Source organism: Mesoplodon mirus (assembly GCF_964341445.2).
Source record: "Mesoplodon mirus genome assembly, chromosome: 10".
NCBI lineage: Eukaryota > Metazoa > Chordata > Mammalia > Artiodactyla > Ziphiidae > Mesoplodon > Mesoplodon mirus.
In genome coordinates, this window is record NC_138986.1 from 67460527 (window position 1) to 67473610 (window position 13084).

The 13084-nt window shown below is 44.9% G+C and overlaps 1 protein-coding gene across 2 annotated transcripts in view; it reads right to left on the reverse strand.

The window, feature by feature from the left end:
- ANKRD6 (ankyrin repeat domain 6) overlaps nucleotides 1-10993 on the reverse strand; it is a 224502-nt gene extending 213509 nt beyond the window's left edge. For both annotated transcript variants that reach the window (XM_082633609.1, XM_082633607.1), the window contains exon 1: nucleotides 10835-10993. The gene's annotated coding sequence lies outside the window, so the exon portion shown is untranslated. The remainder of the gene's footprint in view (nucleotides 1-10834) is intronic.
- Nucleotides 10994-13084: the final 2091 nt, after the last annotated feature.

The following is a 13084-nucleotide window of genomic DNA, read 5'->3' on the forward strand; positions in this document are numbered from 1 at the left end:
ATGCCACAACTAAGAGTTCGTGTGCCGCAACTAAGACCCAGTGCAGTCAAATAAATAAATAAATATTAAATAAATAAATAATATAATGCCTTTAAAAAGAAAAAAGAAAACAAACTTATGTTACCAGGGGGTAAGGGGGGAGGGATACATTGGGAAATTGGGATTGACATATACACACTACTATATATAAAATAGATAACTAATAAGGACCTACTATATAGCACAGGCAACTCTACTCAGTACTCTGTAATGGCCTATATGGGAATAGAATCTAAAAAAGAGTGGATATGTGTATATGTATAACTGATTCACCTTGCTGTACACCTGAAACTAACACAACATTGTAAATCAACTATACTCCAATAAAAATTCTTTTTAAAAATCAAGCATGTTTTCAGAAACATCAAAACAACAACAAAAAGAATCCCTATTTTAGTAGGAGATTTAATAGCTGCTCCTCAGGTTGATATAGGAACCTACTAATAAATAATGCAGGCTCTTCCCTATACAAGACAGAACACAGCTCTTTCTTGCATCTCTTCTCCTATGACTGGGCATAAGGAGGAAGAGGAAAGAGAGGTAATGTCACTCCTTGGCCTTTCTGGCCATCCTGCACTGCTCTTAACCTCTAGGCCTTGGTACAGTCCAGCAGTGGGGCCCCATCAATGGGATTTTTTTTTCACTTTTTTAAACTTTATTTTGAAACAACATTAGTCTCACATAGAAGTTGCAAAAATAGTCCATGAACCTCAAAGGTATTAAGAGTAAGTAAAATAAGCCAGTCACAAAAGAACAAATATTGTATGATTCCACTTATAGGAGGCATCTAGAATCAAACTGACAGAGAAAGAAAGTAGAATAGTGGCTACCAGGGGCCTGGGGGAGATGGGATTGGGGAGTTATCGTTTAAGGGGTACAGAGTTTCAGTTTAGGATGATGAAAAAGCTCTGGAGACTGACAGTGGTGATGGTTACACAGCAATGTGAATATGATTAATGCCACTGAACTGCATACTTAAAAAATTATTGAAACGGTAAATTTTATGTTGTGTATATTTTATCACAATAAAAAAATAATGCAGAGAGTTCCTGTTTACCCTATCTCCCAATGGTAATATCTTACATAACCATAGTACAATTATCAAAACAAGGAAACTGGCACTGGTATAATATTATTAAGTAAACTTACAGAACTTATTTGGATTTCACTTTTTCCATGGGCTCACAGTGTTTGTGTGTGTGTGTATGTCTGTGTGTGTGTAGTTCTATGAATTTTATCACATTCATAGATTCATGTAACTATCACCATAGTCAGAGTACAAAACTGTTTCAAATCCCCATTTTACAGACTAGGAAACTGAGGCATAATGAGGTTAAGTAAACCGTCAAAAATGTTACAACCAGGGCTTCCCTGGTGGCGCAGTGGTTGGGAGTCCACCTGCCGATGCAGGGGACACGGGTTTGTGCCCCGGTCCGGGAGGATCCCACATGCCGTGGAGCGGCTGGGCCCGTGAGCCATGGCCGCTGAGCCTGCGCATCCAGAGCCTGTGCTCCGCAATGGGAGAGGCCACAACAGTGAGAGGCCCGCGTACCGCAAAAAGAAAAAAAAAAAAAAAGTTACAACCAATAGGTGCCAGAGCCAGGCATCTAACCCAGTAAGATGCCTGGGGCACAGCTAGGATACTCAAATGCATCTATATATACCTACTCAAGAAGTCTGCTCTTTGGTACTTCAATATTTTATACTACATATGGCCTAATATAAAACAGTATATAGTGCATCTCAACATTCTACCTAAATTGGGTCAAATTCAGAATTTCAGCTGAGACTTACAGTTCACTTGGTATTTTCTAGCTAGAAAGTAAGTTTAAAAACTGGCACTAGGGACTTCCCTGGTGGTGCAGTGGTAAAGAATCCACCTGCCAATGCAGGGGACACAGGTTCGAGCCCTGGTCTGGGAAGATCCCACATTCTGCAGAACAACTAAGCCAGTGTGCCACAACTACTGAGCCTGCGTTCTAGAGCCTGCGAGCCACAACTACTGAGCCCACATGCCACAACTACTGAAGCCCATGCGCCTAGAGCCCATGCTCCACAACGAGAGAAGCCACTGCAATGAGAAGCCCACACACCACAACGAAGACCCAATGCAGCCAAAAATAAGTTAATTAATTCATTAATTTAAAAAAAAACTGGCATGAGACATGTTATCCCTGCCAAAGAAAGAGAACTAACTTTTAGTTTTGTGAAAACTCTGAATTGAAAATTTCCAAGTCAAATTGTTCATGATTTATTTTTCATCCTCAATAATAAATTCAAATCACTACCATCTAACCATGATAAAATAGGCTCATCTTGGGCTTCCCTGGCAGCACAGTGGTTAAGAATCCGCCTGCCAGTGCAGGGGACACGGGTTCGAGCCCTGGTCCGGGAAGATCCCACATGCCGCAGAGCAACTAAGCCCATGTGCCAGAACTACCGAGCCTGCGCTCTAGAGCCTGCGAGTCACAACTACTGAGCCCGCGTGCTACAACTACTGAAGCCTGCGTGCCTAGAGCCCATGCTCCGTGACTAGAGAAGCCACTGCAATGAGAAGCTCACACACTGCAACAAAGAGTAGTCCCCACTCACCGCAACTAGAGAAAGCCCATGTGCAGCAACAAAGACCCAACGCAGCCAAAAATAAATAAATAAAAAATAAATAAAATTTAAAAAAAAATAGGTCCATCTCATGTCATTACATTTTCACCTCTCATTAAGCAAATATTTTAGTTACTAGAACATCTAAATAGTTCCATTATGGGAACAAAGTATTTTTTGAGTACATGTGATTAATAATGAATTTTCTTGTGTAATTTTTTAAACTTTTAACTAATTTATTTTTCTGATTATAAACTAAATATATGTTCATTGTAAGAAGCCTTAAAATTTCCATACAGATGCAGAGGGGGAAAAACACCCAATACTCCTAAAACTCACCACCTAGAGGCAATTTCCTTGTATATCAGATTCCCCTGGGACTTTCCTAGAGTTAGAATAAAATGCTGACATTTTTAAAAACTGAAAACTCTAATTTACTGAAAAAAGAATATAAATTTTCTGACCTTGGAATCAGGTTTTAGAATAAGGTGGTACTTTGGGTTTATATTCTAAAATGTGAATACACGCATACATAGTCTGAAAGGACTCTACACAGTAAGCTATTGATGTTCATAATAATAGGAAGTCATTAGGTTACATCAGGTTAACAATCTCATTAGCTCTCTTTGGCTCACAGACCATCAGGTTGATTCAAGGGCACCGACCTTTCGAAGTGAGGAAAAAAAAAGAGTGTTGCTTTTACACTGTGAATATGAATGAGTTCACAAAACCATACCTTTTACAAAATAATATTTTGGTCTAGTCCTCTTAGTGAAGAGAAAACCGAGGCTCTGAGATATTTTCTAGAGCTCCACAGCAAGTTGGTGGCCAGGACTACACTACGTTTCCTGATGTCCATCCAATGTCCTTCCATCCTCCTCAAGGACCCCGGATGTGCCCCTCCATCCAACCCGACAAGATGATGGAGAACAGGGTTCCTAGAGCTAATGTGGAAAATGTCACAACCTTGAAAGAACTAAGTTCTGTTTTCACCTCTTATCTACTTAATATCTGCAAGGAAAACTGACCTTATTCTTTTGTATTTATTCCTTTTACAAACATTTCTCAAAGCATATGTCCTTTACAGAAACAAAAATAAACCAAAAAAAAAAAAAAGCCTTGCTGATTCCTGTTTAGCTGTTAATACTAGTTTACTTCGAACTACTTCTCCATTCTTGGTTACTATCTGCTGATATCTATCTCCATTAAATTCACCTTTTTTTATTTTTATTTTTTATAAATTTATTTATTTATTTAATTTATGGCTGCGTTGGGTCTTTGTTGCTGCATGCAGGCTTTCTCTAGTTGCGGCGAGCGGGGGCTGCTCTTCGTTGCGGTGCGAAGGCTTCTCACTGCGGTGGCTCCTCTTGTTGCGGAGCACAGGCTCTAGGCGCGCGGGATTCAGTAGTTGTGGCACGCAGGCTCAATAGTTGTGACTCGGGCTCTAGAGCGCAGGCTCAGTAATTGTGGCGCACGGGCTTAGTTGCTCCGCAGCATGTGGAATCTTCACGGCCCAGGGCTCGAACCCATGTCTCCTGCATTGCCAGGCGGATTCTTAACCACTGCGCCACCAGGGAAGTCCCAAATTCACCTTTTTTTAAAGAATGCTTTTCACTATCATGGACAGAAATATTTCCCATAATCTCCATTCTGGAACTGAAGACAAATCAGTGATGTACATGAAATTAAGTCCATTCAGCTACCAATAAACTCCCAAATTTAAATTAAACCTTTTCCTCCTTACATACCCTTTCCTAGTTTTACATGAAGATATTAAGAGTCAAGCAGTTCCCAGATGGTCAACAGACACACGAAAAGATGCCAATATTGCTAATCATCAGGGAAATGCAAATCAAAACCACAATGAGATATCACCTCACACCTGTCAGCATGACGATCATCAAAAAGAACACAGGGTTTCCCTGGTGGTGCAGTGGTTGAGAGTCCCCCTGCCGATGCACGGGACACGGGTTAGTGCCCTGGTCCGGGAAGATCCCACATGCCACGGAGCGGCTGGGCCCGTGAGCCATGGCCGCTGAGCCTGCGCATCCGGAGCCTGTGCTCCGCAGCGGGAGAGGCCACAACAGTGAGGGGCCCGTGTACCACCAAAAAAAAAAAAAGAACACAAATAACAAATGCTGGAGAGGGTGTGGAGAAAAGGGAACACTCTTCCACTGTTGGTGGGAATGAAAATTGGTGTAGCCACTATGGAAAACAGTATGGAGGTTTCTCAAAAAGCTAAAAATAGAACTACCACATGACCCAGCAATTCCACTCCTGGGTAAATATCTGAAAAAAACAAAAACACTAACTCGAAAAGATACATGCACCCCCATGTTTATAGCAGCATTATTTACAATTGCCAAGATATGGAAGCAACCTAAGTGTCCATCAACAGATGAATGGATAGGATTTCCCTGGTGGTGCAGTGGTTGAGAACCCGCCTGCCAATGCAGGGGACACGGGTTTGAGCCCTGGTCCGGGAAGATCCCACATGCCACAGAGCAACTAAACCCGTGTGCCACAACTACTAAGCCTGTGCTCTAGACCCCGCGTGCCACAACTACCGAAGCCTGCGTGCCACAAGTACTGAAGCCGGAGTGCCTAGAGCCCATGCTCCGCAACAAGAGAAGCCGCCGAAATGAGAAGCCCGTGCACCTCAGTGAAGAGTAGCCCCTGCTCGCCACAACTAGAGAAAGCCTGTGCACAGCAACAAAGACCCAACGCAGTCCAAAATAAATAAATAAATGTATTAATAAAAACAGATGAATGGATAAAGAAGATGTGGTATATATATATACACAAACCCATAGGAATATTATTCAGCCATAAAAAAGAATGAAATTTTGCCATTTACAGCAACATGGATGGACTTGGAGGGCATTATGCTAAGTGAAATAAGTCAGACAGAGAAAGACAAATACTGTATGGTATCACTTATATGTGGAATCTAAAAAATACAACAAACTAGTGAATACAACAAAAAAAAGGAGACTCACAGATACAGAGAACAAACTAATGGTTACCAGTGGTAAGAGGGAGGGAGGAGGGGCAGTATAGTGGTAGGGGACTAAGAGATACAAGCTATTAGGTATAAAATAAGCTACAAGAATATATTGTACAACATAGGGAATATAGTCAATATTTTATAATAACTATAAATGGATTATAGCCTTTAAGAAAGAGTCAAGCATTTTGCAAAGCACTTTGTGCCTAATATCAGATTCTAATAGCTAAATGGATGCTCAAACTTTCTGACTGTCAGTTTTCTTTTAATTAAGAGTTGCAGACAAAAAGTAGAAAGCAATTCATTCTAATCCACATTTTATTATCTACAATGCAGTTTTCTACTTTATACCCTAAAACCATAAGGCATTGAGCATTATCTATAAAAATATTGAATTACCATGTTGTATACCTGAAACTAATATAATATTGTTAAGTCAGCTATACTTTAAAAAAAAAGATGTTGAATGTTAAATATAATCAGCTTAACCCAAGGCAAGGTATGAAATTCCTATTTTTTAAGAAAGGAGCAATATGTTAAGTAAAAATAATGCTGATAATTTATAGATGGGTGTGAAATGGAAAAAATGGAATTATCAGTTCAGAAGAATCAAATACTTTCTCACACACAAACATATATCCAAATTTTATAGAGGGAGAAAAAAACCCTCAACATTATAAACCAAAACAAACAGAAAAAAAATTTTATGTCAATTTGGAAGCATCACCTATGGTTCTGTATAGGCTTCCCAATGATAAATGACTGAAGAAAGCAACAATAAGAATCTACAACTATGCTGGGGAAACATCACCATTGAGTGTATTCTCACAAATTGTTAAAATATCACCAGGTCCTAGCTTACGCTTGGGATCTGGGCAAGGAATAGAACAAGGGAGGAAAGGTCTATGTTACCTAAAAGGCACCGTGACAGCCATCTGCGACATCGCTATCCAAGTCAGCCTTTCCTTGGAGGATTAACAAGTACCACTTATTGATAGGAATTATCATGGGATGCTCTACAATTTAATAAAAACTGTTTCATCTGAAAAGATTATCTGCTCTCTGTGCCAAAAGTATATGTGGAAATTAAATCCTACTTGAAACATTTCTTGGCCTGTAACCTACGTCCAAACTTCCCAAGACTTTGTCTTATGACAAAGTTCAGGCTCAATCCAATCAGTTATGACCTCCTCCCCAAACCAGGGCACATGGTGGCCAATGAAAATGAGTATTCCAAGGATGGTCTGAAAAATCAAAAAGTGTCACAATGGTACACCAGAGTTTTCTGTTTGAAAATGATAAATCAGGCTTCCCTGGTGGCGCAGTGGCTGGGAGTCCGCCTGTCGATGCAGGGGACGCGGGTTCGTGCCCCGGTCCGGGAAGATACCACATGCCGTGGAGCAGCTGGGCCCGTGAGCCATGGCCACTGAGCCCGCGCGTCCGGAGTCTGCGCTCCGCAGTGGGAGGGGCCACAACAGTGAGAAGCCCTCGTACCGCAAAAAAAATAAATAAATAAATAAAATGATAAATCATCCTATAATGTGAACTAATTACCTCATAGTTTATTTGCTAAGGTTGAGATTTCAAGTACTGGCTATTCTTAAATAGGGGCAATGACACACACCTGTTACTGGACATTCATTTAGTACTATTTAACAATCATTAAAACAGCTACCATTTCTTGAAACTCCATTATATTCCAGGGCTTTAATAGATGATTTTACATACGTTATCTAGTTTAATCCTCTGAATGACCCTTATGAGGAAGGCTCTAGCCACTCCATTTTACACAGAGGAGAAAACCGAGATGTAGCCCACTGCACCCAGAAGCTTAACCTGGGGCTACTTCAGGCAGACACCTTCCTCAGTAACTGATCTCTCTTGGGAAGGGGGTTTTACCTTAGACCAACAATTCCCCAACTGTGCGCCAAGGCACTCAGGAGCTGTAGAAAATGCCCAGGGGAAATGTAGGATTTTTGAAAATTTCAAGGGAAACACAGTGTACTCAATGTGCTGGACACTGAAGCTACAGACTGGAGGAGTCCACAGCTTCAACATCAGATCCCATTACATTCCTATCAATGACATCATATCTCTGCAAAGCTTGGGCTTTCAGTGGTTGCTGTGATAAAAAGCAAGTGCTGCAGAAAAATTAACGTGGGACAGGAAATGAGATTGGGATCCAATCTGATCCCAAAGTTTGTGTGTGCAGCACACACACACACACACACACATCCTCTTTGTAGCTGTGGTTATTTAAGAATGATATAAATTTTTTTCTCTCAGTTTATGTGCATTCTTTTTTTTTCAAACAGCTTGTATGTTGTTAGGATATAAATACTTATTACGTTATTTCAACCTAACTATTACTAACTACCTAAATCTAGGGACACTGAAATAATTACTTAGATACTAAGGGGGCCATGAACCAAGTTTAGGAATCTTTGCCTTAACCAAGAAATGTCAGAATGTGTAAGATTCACGGAGGAGACCTGTGATTCAGCCCAAAGGAATAACTTAAGGTCCCTAACACAAACATTATAACCAGAAAAAGAAGAATTTAGGTTAAAACCGTTTTTAAAGGTCACTCTCAGCTGGCTTAATCCTTCAAATCCCAATACAATGTCCCCTGAAAACTGATATTTTTTTTAACACTTCTAAAACACATGCACACAAATTACTGTTTTTCCAATTCTTAGAGACTCAAGCAAAGCTTTCAAAATTATAGCCTCCAAGCTGTGTTGGAAGAGACTGGCCCTCCCCGACACACACAGAACACACCCGCAGAACCTGTGCCAAAGGAAACTGGGGGCAGACCCTGACAGCCAGCCTATCCGTCCCAGCACTTGGATACTTTCAGCTTTCTGTGGTTTGCATCTTACTCTCAATATCCTGCTTTTACGTTCTACAGGAATGCTCCAGGTTATTGTGGAAAGGCTTGTTTGGAAACTTCCCTCCCACAGAGTTTTTCACGTAAGATATTAAGGTGAAAAGCAAGGGGAAAATAAACACAAAATCCAGACTATCAGTTCCTTGGGGAGAGAGAAAGAAGTGGAATGCCACAGGGAGGAGTGCTCGGGCCTGCAAGGTTCTGAGGATGCACTGGTTCTTCAGCTGGGTGATGGGTACTTGGGTGTGCCTTGTGTTCTTATTCTTTAATTTGTACCTCTCCGTTTGATACTTTCTGAATGTATGATATAGTCCACAGGGGCAGCACCAGAATTCCAATATGCGAGGGCCTTGGGAGTTGAAAGAGTACTTCGTCTCTAAGCAGAGTTGGATCACAAGTCGTCTGCTTTTACTTGGATTATATGCTTATCTGGAGGGGCTCTGGAGAGGCTGATGAGTTTGAGGGGGACGCTAAGGTTAATTTTTGGTGCCACCACCGAACAAGGAGTCAACAAATTAGCACTGTGTTATCACCCTTGGTTTATACCTCCCAACAACATGCAACCAGTTGTCTTCTGGGCTCTTACACCCTTTTCACCCTTCCTCCACTCTCCCCATCTCATTTAGGACCTAGAGGGCAGAAAACTCTTCCAATTTTAATTTATATCCCTAATCAAACAAAAAAATTCTTCATTTACCAGATACTAAGCACCTGCTAGGGATGATGAAAGATAAATATGTATAGTCCAGCGCCTACTACAGCAGGAGAACAACAGGTTGCTATTGCCATTTTAAGGATGGGGACTCCATCAGAGACCATCAGTACACTGTGGGACCACCGTGGACCAGGGGTGTTTGTGTTCACGGCCCAAGTGCCCACTTCCATTGGCCTAACAGACATTAGGTCAACGTGAATGAATATCAACATCCAACAGACTCACAAAAAGGACGCCCAAACTTCAAGAGCGCTATGCCAAGCTTTTCACTTGCATCATTTCACTTACTTTCTACAACCATACCCCCAGGTTATGGATAATACACCCAGTTTACGATTCTAAAAACTGAGGTTTAAAGAAGTGGGTTTTCCAATGTCACACACCTAACAGGTGGCATCAAGACTCAATCTCATGACCCCAAAGGGGGTCTCTCAACCGCCACTTAAACCATCTCACCATGCTTTAGGGAAAACATTCTTTTTTTTTTTCTTTTTGGTCTGTGTTGTGTCTTCGTTGCTGCGCGCGGGCTTTCTCTAGTTGTAGCGAGCAGGGGCTGCTCTAGACTTCTCACCGCGGTGGCTTCTCTTGTTGCGGAGCACGCGGGCTTCGGTAGTTGTGGCTCGCGGGCTCTAGAGCGCAGGCTCAGTAGTTGTGGCACACGGGCTTAGTTGCTCCGCGACATGTGGGATCTTCCTGGAGCAAGGCTCGAACCCATGTCCCCTACATTGGCAGGTGGATTCTTAACCACTGCGCCACCAGGTAAGCCCCGGGAAAACATTCTTGATCCGCTCTAGGAAACGAACGCTCCTCTAGGGTCACAAATAAGACTCCACTTCCCCTCCCGCCCCTCAAATCTACCGGAAGCACCACACTGAAATTTCCAAGACAAGTGTCCGGGAGCTGATGTCTAAACTCAAACCAAACAATGTGCACGCTCCCTTGAGCCCAGAGAGATGCCACTTGCTAACTCTTTACAGAGCTTAAGTCCAGCCAGAGCGGACCTCCCCGGAGTAGGGCAGCCCCACGGTCCGGCGCCTGCAGCCCTTTGTGGTCCTCGAAGGGGTGAGGGAAGGGGTCAGGCTGCTGTCGCGTCCGAGCCGAGCCCGGTCACTCGGAGGCCGGCCCGCAGGCCCAGGGACGGCGGGGGACGCTGGCCACCAGACGGGACCGTCCCTTACGCCCGAACACGGGCGGCCTCCGCGTCCGGTCGGGGACCCCCGCCCCGCCCCCCACTTTCTACAAACTCTTTGAGCTCACTGGAGAAAGAGGAGGGGGACGAGCAAAGATGAGAAAGTTCTCTGCCTCCTCCCACCAAAGTTCTATATTCTAGGGAAGAAACTGAAGGAAAGAGACAAGGGAGGTGCCCCAGGAAGAACCCCCCCCTCCAACGCCGGCTTCCCCAGAGGCCGCAGAAAAGGGGGCAGCGCGCTCCGTCTGGGACTCCTCCCCAAACAGACAGCGACCTGGGGGCGCTCCCACCCGCGACACGGTTCTCCCGGGATGAGAGGCCCCCCGAGAGTAGGGGACGCCGGTCCTGGGATGAAGAGGGGTCTCGAAGGGACCCGGCGAGGGCACACGGTACCTTTCTCTCTGCGCCGCTGGGATCGATGCCGGCGACAGCGTTGGGGGCGAGAGGAGACGATGGGCACAGGCTCCCGCTGGCTCCGGCGGCCCCTGGGCCTCGGCGCCGCCCAGCGCCGCCGCCTCCTGCCGCCGCTCGCCGGTCTGCGCTCCCTGCTCCCGCAGGTTACCTGTGGCCGAGCCGCCGCGCCCGCCGCCCGCTCGGCGCCCCGCCCCGCCCCGCCCCGCCCCGCCCCGCCCGCGCTCCGAGGCTGGTGCCGCAGCGCCCCGCAGCGGCCGGTTAGGGCACGGCAGCGGCCCGAGGGGAGGTGGGGCCCCCAGGGCCCTCGGGCTGGCCTTGGCCTGCAGCCAGCTCCCTGCTGGGCCGCTGCCGCTTCCGGGGCCTCCTGAGAGCCATCCTTATAAAGTGGGAGAGGAACGGCGGATGCCGTTGGGTGAGGTTTTCCTGGCAGGGGTTGCCAGGAGGTTTGTAGGAGAGAGAGGGGATTCGGGTGGAGAAACCATCCCTCAACCTGTGACCAAGTGTGTATTTCAATATGTTCGTAGTTCACTTAACTGGGATGTCTCAGTAGAAGCTGAACAACAATGATGAATGATCCAGGCTCATTAGAAAGCTGGAGAGAAGAAAGGAAGCCTTTATTCCAAAAAGCTTGTCTGCTAATAGCTTGTCGGAAGCATCCCATACGAAACGGGCAAAAGCATTGAACCTTCCTGCCTCCTATATTCAAATCACACTTGACATACCATTAACTCGGTCTGGTTTTGTCTGTTTGTGACAGTCACTACTTCAGTATCTAGAAGAGTTCCCTGAACATAGCGAGCACTGAGTAAATTATTGTTGAATGAATGTATGAATGAGTAGGACCTCATTCAACCTTTTGAAGAAGCGCGACAGGTATCTGCTCTCTGAACACAGAGAACTGGAGAGGGAGGTGGGGAACCCTAGAATGGAATTTCGGTCTTCCCTGAGCTTATTTTGAACCGGATTTTTCTTATCCCCTCTGAAATAGGCCTGGTTTCCAGGGAAAAAAACATGATGATCTCCTACTTTTTCTTAAGATATTTGTCTCCCTCTCTCCTTCAGGGAACATTAGGCAGGAGAAATCCAAATAGCCCTATGCATACCAGGAAAGGGTAAGTGCTAGATTTTCCTCTACTACTTCTGAACTTCCCCCAACCCCAAAGGCATAGCTAGGGTTTTACGTGGCAGAGTGTGAAACCTCTCTTCTGAGTATCCTTTGGCTTTCTTCAGATTTGCCCCCATCCCTGTTGCTCCCCATCTAAAGCTGGTAGAACACATTTCCTTTCCCTGCTCATCAGCTCTGGATTTCTCTCCAGGCAGGTCACTGCTGAGTTCTAGGTGAACCCCCAAGGTCAAGGTAAGTACCCATTACCTTTCAACCTGATCATTTCCTTCTTAGACTTTTCCAGATTAAAGACTTTTCCTAGCCAGTCCCTTGAATAAACAACCACAGCTATAGTGCTCCGTTCCTCCGGGAGGCTTTTATGACATCGCCACACGGTCGAGATGAGATGGAGTTTGAAGTTACATTCATGGGCAGTCAGAGCAATCGCACATTAATCCTGCTGAAAGGAACAGAAGCCAGCCTGTACGACATGTGAATGCTCCTGGGAACTGACTGGTCTGCAGTTGTTCCCAGACCTTAGTTAATGGCAATTCCTGGCAGAGGGGCCTCATGAGAGCCAAAGCAGGCAGTGGGTGAGCTGCTTGGAGATCACGCTTGCTTGTCTCCAAGTGGGCACACAGTGTTTGGACACCTAATCAAAGGAGAAGCCTAAAGCTCCCTGTATATGAGGGAGGCTCCCAGCCTGCAGTTCCGTTCTGCCTCTCTGTCCAGCTCCATCACAGCCAGCCTCATACATGCACCCCCACTCCTTCTGCCTCATGAGAAAAAAGTTCTACTCTACCAATGACAGCTTTCACTGTTCTATGAGAATATAATCTGCTCCTATTTCCAGCAACATTTCTTTAACGAGTTGACTGCACTAGCTGTCTTTTGCGTCATTAGCTGCAATTGTTCCTTCAGCCCACCATTCTGACTTCCATCCCTTGCTAAGTCTTCCACTCGAGAAACCTTACATGTGCCCCTCCACGATCATAACCTCCTTGTCCTCCAGAGGAAACCACAGTCCGTAATTTTGTGTTAATAATTCTCTTATCGAGGGCTTCCCTGGTGGCGCAGTGGTGAAGAATCCGCCTGCCAATGCAGGAGACACGGGTTCGAGCCCT